Source organism: Dipodomys ordii, unplaced genomic scaffold, assembly GCF_000151885.1.
Source record: "Dipodomys ordii isolate 6190 unplaced genomic scaffold, Dord_2.0 Scaffold48, whole genome shotgun sequence".
NCBI classification, from domain to species: domain Eukaryota; kingdom Metazoa; phylum Chordata; class Mammalia; order Rodentia; family Heteromyidae; genus Dipodomys; species Dipodomys ordii.
The window spans coordinates 8,281,019-8,292,179 of NW_012267264.1; positions in this window are offsets into that span (position 1 = coordinate 8,281,019).

Genomic DNA, 11,161 nt, shown 5'->3' on the forward strand with positions numbered 1-11,161 from the left:
ACATGAACACTGTGTGCTAGGATTTTTGTAAGTTCTGGAGGTGTAATGAAGAATATTGCGTGACCTTGGTCACTCGAATGGATAGTGGTTGTGAAAGCAGAAATAAGAATTTTTAAATTAATATTGTAGTAAATTGTGATGGATAAATTACACATATGTGTGTATGCATATATTTGTTAACTGTGGGACTGTTTGAGAAGATGAGAGGAAAAGATTGTTAGAGGATGAACAATACTGAAATACATTGCATCTGAAGATACCAAAATACAACTAAATGTTGTTGACTAACATGGGTCAGTGAGGTTGGGGTTGATATGACTAAAATACTGTATATTCATGGGTGAACTACCTACCATGGGGAAACCTCTTTGAACAAATAGCATACACCAAAAAGGAAAGAATAACTGCAATTGAAAACATCTTGTGGATACTAGTTGGAGAGAGGAGGGTAAATGGAGAGGGAGAAAGGAAAATATAATCAAAATATTTTGAACATGTGTTAAAATGGAACAACAGTGAAGCCTGTTAAAATTTGTGAAGAGTACAAGGAGAAGGGACAGTGACTGAGTCTGATCTAAGAATGTTGTATGCATATATGAACATGTCAAAATGAAACTCCTTTTTACAACTAATTATATTGAAAATGTGGAAAAGAAATAACAATAGCAAAATAGGCTGCAGGCATGGATCCAGTGATGCCACACCTGCCTAGCAAGTATGCAACCCCCAGCTCAAACCCTAGTACAACCAGAAAAGATGAGAAGACAGAAGAGGAAAAGGAAATTAAGAAGATTAAATGGAGAAGGAAAAAGAGGAGGAGCAGGGAGGGGGAGAGAGAGAGGAAGGAAGGAAGGAGGAAGAGGAGGAGGAAGAAAAAGAAGGTGGTAATTCTTTCTGAAATCTCAGGCTGGGGTTTGACTCACTTGTCCAGTATGTGCTTAGCATACAGGAGGCCTGGGGTCCAATCCCTAACATCATCAATAAGGTTCTAAGCCAAAATTATCAAGATAACTTTTAATTACTACGTGAAACATATCAATATGAAATTTTGAGGAAGTTTTTATAAATAAAAATTTCCTTCTATTCCACTGTTTTTCAACCAAGGATGACTTTGCCTCACTTAGGAGTGGCTAGAAACATTTCGGTTTATCCTGAGGAAAGGGAGCTACTGGAATCTAATGGGAAGAGGTCAAGTGCTACAAAATGACGTAGAATGCCTAGGTAAAAGAACACTAGTGAAAGTTCAATGGTTAGGAATAAGCTGGATTCCATAATGAAAATTAAAATTTATGTTTTTGCAAGAAGCAGATGAGATAGTGTTTGAAAAACAAAAGCTAGAACAGGCACCTTACATTAAGGATATTTGGAGTAGCCCATATAACATATTTGACAGTTGGATCTGAACAAGAAAATCTTGATTTTACTTTGGCACACAAGGGCTAAAGAGTATGGATTTGGGGCTAAGTGATTGCCAGTCGGCATACAGGAAAGAAGCTGGATGTTATCTTTGGGATAGCTGAGAAGCTCATTTTATATTCTGAGTTGATCTAGCTCAGCTTATTTTCTGAATCTGATCCTTGAGAAGAGGAGACAGGATTTAGAAATATCTAAAACATAAAAAAGTATTTGATAAATGATTTAACATTATTGAGCTATTGCTAGAGTCCTAATTATACCTTTCCTTCCATGGATATCTTTATGCATTTATATGCATAAGATTCAACTAATCTTTTGGAAGATTAAAGTACAAACTATATCATATAATATTGAAGTGTAGGGTGGGAAGCAAAAAGTGAATGATGTCAAAACACAAACAAAACTCTCGCAAGTCATTGGGAGAACTGTTGAAAGCTGAGACAGTTATCACCAATATCTCTGAACAACATTCTTTTCTGGTTGGGACAAGATAGCTGGTTATTTCCATGAGTAGGCGAGGAAGGTGGAGGGAGCCCAGTATACTGCTGTGATTAGCCAAACATGACCCAGTTAATCCAGTTCTCTGCTTCTCAGGCACCCACACAACTGAATCTTTCCCAGCATAGACTTTGGTCTGTGGATAGATGAAAATGCTTCATGTTTGGGAAATACGATGTCCTATTCTGCCATCTTGCTGACATAACCCTGTCTCTCTGTTTTGTCACACTTCACATATGATCTGTCAGACATACTCTTGTTGGGCTCTATTTTCAGTTGTATACAATACTGGTTAAATCTTGCCACCCTTCTCTTCAGTGTTGTTATCATTCTGACACAAGCCATTTTCCTCTTACCTGAAGTTTTGCTATAATTTTTGGTTGGGTTTCATATTTTTGAGAGGAGTCCCGGGACCCCAATCTTTTTTTTAAAATATAGAATAGTCACACCATATCACTCTCTGCTTCAACTTTCCAATGACTTTCGTTCTCAATTAGAATTAAAGCCAAAGTTCTAACTATAGTTAAAAGATACTATGTCAAGAGATTGATGACACACATCTGGATTCCCAGCCATACAAAAAACAAACAGGAAATTTATGGTTGAAGGATGTCCTGGGGGGATGGGGAAGACACTATCTCTAAAATGAACCAGGTATGGATGCGTATGCTGGTGATCCCTGCTTACATGGAAGGTCAGCCCTAGGTAAAAAGAGTGAGACCCTATCTTAAAGTTAACTAAAGCAATAAACTCTGGGAACAAAGCTTAAGTGGTACAGCTGTTGCTTAGCAAACACAAAGCCCCAAGTTCAAAATTTGTACTACCAGTGCCTTGGTCACTCTGATGTAGCCACAGTGAGCAAATCACTTTAGTAAACAGTCTTTGTCATGATCCTTAAACTTTTTCTCTCTGGTTTTCCCCTAGATTTCCTTGTAGATCCCTCCTCCTTGTTCTCAAGACCATCACTCAGCTACCATAACCTCAGTGAAGCCACATTTGGCCACTTAGACTAAAATAACTACCCTTTAATATTTTATCTCCTTCCCTTCTCTACTTTAGTTCTTAAAAAACTGTACTCTCTAAATACCATATATTTTGTCTTTATTCTGTTTATTGTCAGTCTCTGAAAGGATCAGGATTTTTGTCTATTGTGTTAACTATTCTGATGTTTGTACCTAACAGTGATTCCTGCCACATAGTAAATGTTCAGTAAGTTTTGTTCAATTAGTCTTAAATATTCATTTCTGAATGAATATTGAATGAATCTGGAACTCCATGACCATCTATATTGAGGAAAAATGGTACAACACTCATAAAATTGTTTTCATAACAATCCCAGGCTAAATAATGTGGCAACAGAAAATGAAATGTTTACACTCTAAAACATTACAATTACTCTGCATCCTTCAGAGCTATAGCTGATGAGCAAGAATAAGGTAAATGCTGCCAAGTGGTGAGGGATAAATCTAGAAAACATCACTTTCCTATGATTAGGGAAGACAGGGCTGCCTTCCATCTCCCATTGTACAATTTAATATGTACCAATAAAAACATGTACCCCCAAAAGAGATTACATTAAATATAGTTTTGATGGCTTGTAATTTTGTGGGTCACACAGTTTTTCTGCCTTATGAGGTATTTATTGATTAAGGACATTGGGACATGAGCTTCTTCAGGCTTGATTTACTCTCTCAGCCAGATAGTCATAGAGACTGTATTCCAAGAGCAAATATTCCAAGAAATAGGAATTAGAAGATGCTAGGTCAGTTGAGTGAATGTTTGGCCAATGAATACTAAAACATTAGTTCTCCTTTATCCTATCCAGCAGGACAGTTACAACCTCAGCCCAGCCACAGTGAAATGGTGACTTTGAAGAGGTGTGGTTCATGTGGGTTACCATATTCACCATCTGTCACAATGTTTACATACGTTTTTAATTTTTGTGTTATTTTGTTATTTAGTTTTCGTTGGTCATGGGGTTTGAACTCAGAGCCTAGGCTATATCCCTGATCTCTTTTGCTCAAGGCTAGTATTCTATTACTTTGAGCCACAGCTCCACTTACAGTGTTTGAGTGGTTAATTGGAGATAAGAGTCTCACAGGGACTTTTCTATCTGCACTGGCTTTCAGCCATGATCCTCAGATCTCAGCCTCCTGAGTAACTGGTATTAAAAGCATAACCACCAGTTCCTGGATCATGCTTAGTTTTATTACATACCTCTAAGCCACAATATCTTGTTTCTTCCTCATCTCTCATTTCAGGTATAGCCATGGAATCTACTTCTACACACACTTGTACTTGTCCTATTTACTACTTAATGTGAGAGCTATATTTTTTCTGCTTTCTCTCCCTATGGCATGTATTAGAATAGCTAAAAGAACAAGTGAGTTAACTGCCAGACAATTTTAAGGGAAACAGAAGCTTGCTGGTAAATATCTTTGTCTCAAGTCCTTTGTTCTTTTAGAATTAGATTTTGGGAAGTATGTGTGTGCTGCTGCGTAGCTCTTGGTGGATTTCAGTCCTTTTGCCCACAATGAAAGTATTTTTAATATTCCCTTATATTGGCTGGTTGTAGCTTCACAATTTATTTTCCCCCATCCTTACTTCTGTGTCCTACTGTGCCACCCTAAAGTCTCTCTGACACTTTTGGAGAAAGATCAACTTAGGGAGGTATTTTGTCAAGTAATGAGATAAAAACACTTTAACATTCAATTTAGAGAATGAAGCCTAAAGTTAGTTCAACAATTTCATTAGAAATTTTCCCTTCCTAATTCTTTGTCCTGAAAAGAAATCCTTGGCATTCTGGTTGACTAACCTCAGGAGAGCTAAGTCTATTGGGTGGTTCTTGACAGAGAACAGGAAAGACACTTCCGGATGATCAAGACTCCACTCAGCTTGAGATTTTCCACTTATCTCATTGTAACCATAGGAGCCCATGAAAAACCCTTCATATCTCCAACCCTCTCTGAAGATAGACACTTGAGAGAAAATTCTTCACTATTTTCAAGGTTGACCTTGAAAAAACATTTTCTTCCATTAATTTCCTTTTCTTTTCCTTTTTTGTAGGAAATGACCGAGGGGTTTAAACATGTGAGGCCAGTACTCTAACATTTGAGTATTAAATTTGTTAACTAGTTTGTTTTTATGTACAAGGGATTGGACCCAGAATCTGTACCACCTGAGCCATTTCCCAGCCCTTTCTTTTGTATTTTGTTTTGTTTTGTCTGGGTTGGGCCTGTACTTTGAGATCTCTCTATCACAGCCTCCTGAGATGGGATTACAAGTCTACATCATAATGTCCAGCTTCCTTCTACTAACTTCAGTCTCTGGTTTTTCAGCAAAGCAAGGAGCCAGATGAAACTCAGATTCCAGTAATGTTATAATGCATGGGAAATGATGGGGACTTCTGACTATAAAGTCTACTCTTAAATTTCAGTAAAGGAGCCTATGGTCTGAGAACTTGAGGTGTAATTCAGTGTATCAAGTTCACAGAAGTGAGAGTGAGATTTTAGTCTTTGTTCAATTGGAAAACCAACTAGAAGGATGACTCATTCTGTGTTAGCTGTTCCTGCAAAGAACAGCTTATTTAGAAATCATGGACTGAATGTGCATGTAACTTTCTTTTTTTAAAGATAATTAAAATTAACGCTATGAAATGAAAATACTGTCTTCTTAGGAAAGATGATGTCTGCACATTTAAGAAAATAAAATAGTACTCTAGATGTTAAATGTGGTTTATAATCAAAGGTTGACATCTTAGAATCAGTAAATTAGTTGTTTAACTGGTAGAACAAGTTCTTATACACATTTTGGGAGGTTTTCAATGTGTATACACCAGTAGTTGAATTTATATTTGAAAAATATATGAATATATTTGAAATAGGACATTAGAATGTTTAGCTTCTTTCTCAGCTTATACTCTATTATCTCAAGAAAGTGACTAACATGTACTAAGATACATAAGATATAACTAGGTGAGATATATTAGAACTAGAGTAAAATTGAAAGAAGAATAATAAAGTTGTGGTACAACACAGACAGGTATCCAGTTATATTGCTGTGCTGGTCTTTGTCATATTTTCTACACTTCAAGCGAGCAAGGAAAATAACTGGAGGGCCAAAGTTCTCTGTAAAAGATAATTTGGGGTTGATTATAGCATGCAGATGAATGTAAAATAGAATCCCAAACTTCTGCTCTAAGTAGCACAGCAATGACTGATTTAGCTTGTAAACAATTTTAAGTGGTTATAAGCAGATGCTCTATTCAGAAAAACAACTACAAGAACACATTTTTGAAATCTTCTCTTTTAGTACCCAAAGATTACATAACTTTGAGCAGGCAGCCCTACTTTCTCACATATTCTCCAAGGAGATGCCCTATTTGTTAAATGTTCACCAAGATAACTAATTGAGATAACTTGTTTTATTGGCTTGTTATTTATAAACAATGTAAAAGCACTGGGACAACCTCTAAGAATAATTATTTCTACATTCGAGATGTTGATTTGTAACTTAGTTTTGGGGCAATACTAAGCTTGCAAAGTCAGTTTATTTAGGTCTTTCATAATTCAAAGTAATGCATTGATATTACCAGTATTTATCTTTCTGCTCTGTTTTGGTCTGTGTTCAACTCATTTGAAAGTGACATGATCATTAAAAACATATAAACAATTATGGCAGTTGTAATATTACTTTCTCCTTTTGGGATATTTTGACTCTTCTTTCAGAAGGCCACTTTTGATAAATAGAAGTATTGTCCTGAGTTACTGTTCTAATTGAAAAATAGCTTGATTCAATTTGTTGTGTTTTTATTTTTTAAGAAAATAGTATATTTAACAATCTGTCAATTACCTGTAAAGTCCCTGGAAAAAATTTATGAACCTTTAGTTCTTCCAAATTTTAGTTTATCTAGATTGATCCTACAATCCACTTGACACCAACTGAAGAAGTCATTCCAACACTGGAACTTCACTGCTTCTCCAGGTTGTGACATTTTAAGAGTGATGACTTTAGCTAAATCATATGACCGTGTCTCTGCTAAAACACTCGTAGTATTTGGAGGATTAAATGAGGTGATTTGTTAAGTACCTATGTAAGAGCAAGTAAAAATCCATAATCACTCTCCAGTTTCCCTTCATTTTTATAGCAGTGATTGTTCTAGTGGTATTCTTTGTGAGTGCCCAGAACAGGAGGTTTAAATTGAGCTTTGCTTCTGCCAGAATCTACGTCTATAGAGTTAAGGATAAGGAAGCTTCCAGTCCTCCATTTCTTCAAGATTCTGAACCTACTGAGACCATATTTAGTAACTCAGCTGAGTGCTGAGGCGCATGGGCAGAAGTCTAAGCTCCTATTAAGTGGAACACGTGAGGCAACACATCCTGCCGTGAATCAAGGGTTGGCCACAGCCCAAGATACCTCTCTAACTGTGTATTACTACTAAAATCGCAAGTGCTGCCATCGTACTCTAACTGTGTAGATATCAGTGCATTACTACTAAAATCGCAAGTGCTGCCATCATACTCTAACTGTGTAGATATCATCATAGAAGCTGAGATTTTTTTTCTTTCCTGCAGGTTATGATTATTCTACTTTCCTTTGATAAAGGAAAAATTGAGTACATATGCTAACCTGATATCACTGCCCTGTTTAATCATTGTGTATGAACTAAATCACATTTCAGAAATGCTTGTAGCATAACAAATTATCCTCAGCAAAGGAGATTTGTGTTTTCTTTTTCATTTTAAGTTAACTGTGAAAGACAGCTGTTTAAAATTCTTCTGGTGCATTAGTCACCATAGCAAAGGTATGGAATCAGCCTAGATGCCCTTCAATGGACTAATGGACCAAGAAAATATTATATACATATATATGTATATATATACATATATATATCCCATTCATTAGAAAGAATGATATTGCATCATTTGCAGAGAAATAGAAGGACCTGGGAAAATCTGTAAAATGAAGTAAGTCAGGCTCAGAGAATGAAGGCAAGTCATTATTTCACTACTACTATTTCACTACTTTACAATCCAATGGGGTGGGTGGGAGGGAGAGGGAAAACAAAAGGATCAATAAAACCCAACTGAAAGATCCGAAGCAAGTAATTAAATTACTAGAAAATTCAAACAGTAAAATTAGACTAAATTAAACATAATTGATTCAAAGTAATAAATGACCCTCCAAATAGAGAAGAATAATTATAACATTAAAACTTGAGACTAAGCTAAAAGTTAAAAATAGAATAATTGAAAATTAAATACATTTTTCCCCTTAAAAATAGTAGTACTTGTTCTATATGGTGCTTCCTTCATATCAGGCCCTGGTCTAATAGAGTGTCTCTCCTAGCTCCTTTAACCCTCTCCATACCTTATCAGGCAGAACCATAACCATCACCATTTTATACCTAGGAAAGGAAGGCCCTGAAAGAGAAGGAATTTTTCCCAGTCACTGATATGTTAAGTGCAGAAATCCAACTAGCAAAGTAATGAAAAACCTACCTATTGAGAAAAACTGTGTTAAAAATGGAAGTGAACGCATGAGAGTTAATTTGTGTTCAATGAAAAGTCAAGAATTATGAAAACTATGAGGGTGGGGTGGGAAGTAAGAACAACAAAGAAGAAGGAAATCTCTGATGGGATCTGGAGCTGGGTGGGCCTTTCCAACATCAGAAGCAGAGGACCTTTCCACTTCTGTAGAAAAGTGAGCAGGGTGGGGTAAGGAAACACACATGCCTTCCTCTTCACTTAACCCTCCCCCCACCTCCAACCACTGTACATGGTTGTGTCTATGGAAATATTTTGTTATTGCCAAGTAGTGTTGTGTTAGAACTCTCCCTTCATAATTTACCAGGTCTATTTATTTATTTTGCAAGGTTGACACAAGTGACTGGCACCACCCTTGTTATTAAACCTTGTGACTAAGAATTATTGTTTCAAAATATCTTATGTAATTCCCATTTTGCTGTTAAAAATTTCCCCAAGCTTCAACTGCACTGAATATGCTCATAGGTTACCATGGCATGCATATTACCATTTCAATGCAAATAATTCTTTTTGTTTTCCTTCTTTCTTTGTTCTTTCTTTTTTGTTTCTTGAGAATCTGTATCTGATTGATATTTACACTGAGAACAGAAGCAGATTTTCTTAGATAAACAAACATCTCTATTGCATAAATACTGTACCTTTTATGTGTTCAGGCACAAATTGTGTTTTCTCTGAAAGACAGAAAGCCTTTGGTTTGTTTGTTAATCCAGTAACAATAAGAACCCCAAATTCACTGAATAGATTACTTGTGTTTTTCAGGACAAATATAACAGCTTTTGTATTGTTAATCTGCGCTAGTTTTATTTTCCTCCTTGTCTTATTCTGACTCTTAATTGATGAGATAATGTTAAGGCATTCCATGAAACAAGACAAAATAACAATGTAATTCACACCCCAGAAATCTACCAATTTTGGAGGTGCAAAGAAGAGAATGAGAACTTTAGCTTAGTACATCCAGATGTGTCCAGAGCTCAGACCTGGAATGAACTGTTTAAGGTTGTAGTTAATAAGAGTTGGCTTGAAAGATGGCAGGAAGTTTTGTTTTCTCTCCCCAAGGATTGGCCCAACAGAGATGTGAACTCTTTTGCAGCCACAGATGAACAAAACTGTTTTAAATGCTTAATTAAAGTACAAGAAAAAACATATTGCGGGTTGACTATCATTTTGGTTGATTATCATATTTGTATTACTTTTTAAAGAAAATGTTTTGGTTAGTGTGTTCTGCTAGAAGGATGAAAATAAGTTAGGGATAAAGAGAAATATTAATTGGGCCATGTTATTCGAAGTAGATGCAGTTTAATTAATTACAGTTTGAATAGTAATATATGCATATCTATACAAAAATCAAAACTACCAATATGATTCTCTAGTTTTTCTTATTTAGGAGGAAAATTTAGCTACAAACTAGTTTAGTTAAAAATTAGTTCATTTAAAAAATAACAATAAAGACAGACCTCTAGTGTCCATATCTTGGGGTTCATTTCACTTACCATCATCTTATAAGATCATATGCACATGGCTTTTGAGCTTTTCAGCTCATCTGATAATGTTATCCTATATGTATATTAATTATTGCAAATAAGTGAAACCATGGGACCTAAATTTCTTTGGGACTAGGTTACTTTACTTAATATGAATTTTTCCAAATCTTCCATTTCCCAACAAATGGGGCAGTGTTGTTCTTTCTGATGGAAACATAAAACTTATATATAAATATATATATATATAAACATAAAACTTATATATAAATATATATTATACACACACACACACACACACATGCCATGTTTTCTTGATCCACTCATCTACTGAGGGGCACCTGGGTTGGTTCCATATCTTAGCTGTGGTGAATAATGCTTCAATAAACATAGTTATGCTGGTAGCTTTAGTATGGCCTTGTTAGTGGTCATTTGGATAAATGCCCAGATGTTGGATTGCTGGCTCATAGGGGAGTTCTATGAGGAACCCCACACTGATTTCCAGAGTGATTGGACAAGTTTACCCTCCCACCAATAGTGCAGTAGGGTTCCCTTTTGGCCATGTTTCCTCCAGCATCTGTTGTTATTAGAGTTCTTGATTATAGCCATTCTAACTGGGGTAAAGTAGAATCTCAATGTTATTTTGTAGTTGTTGTTGTTTCCTTTGCATGTTCTTTCCCCTATGGCATATCCCCTGTTGTCACTGTACTTGATTTTGGTACCCTGTATCTAGTATATACATATGTCTAATCTGGGGAGGGGAAAGGGAATAAAAAAATGCTGAAACAAGGACACAGGATGACCCATTGCAACAAGGATACCCACAGGACAGTATATTGGAAATGAACTTTACAACGTTGGGCAGGGAAGGGGGAGTGTGGGAGGAGTATGGGAGGGTAAGGTTAGTGGGACAGTAACAAGGAAAGGAAGGGATAACAATGATTGACAGGAAATGTACTCATTGCCTTACTCATGTAACTGTAAACCCTCTGTACAGAAGTAATACTTCCATGGTGTGCTTTGTGTGTGTGTGTGTGTGTGTGTGTGTGTGTGTTTTGTCTTGGTCCTAGTCCTAGGACTTGAACTCAGGAGGCCTGGGCATGAGCCTGAACTTTTTTTCTCAAGGCCAGCATTCTGCCACTTGAGCCATAGCTCCACTTCTGGCTCTTTTGGGTGATTAATTAGACATGAGTTTTATGGACTTTCCAGCTGGGTCTGGCTTTG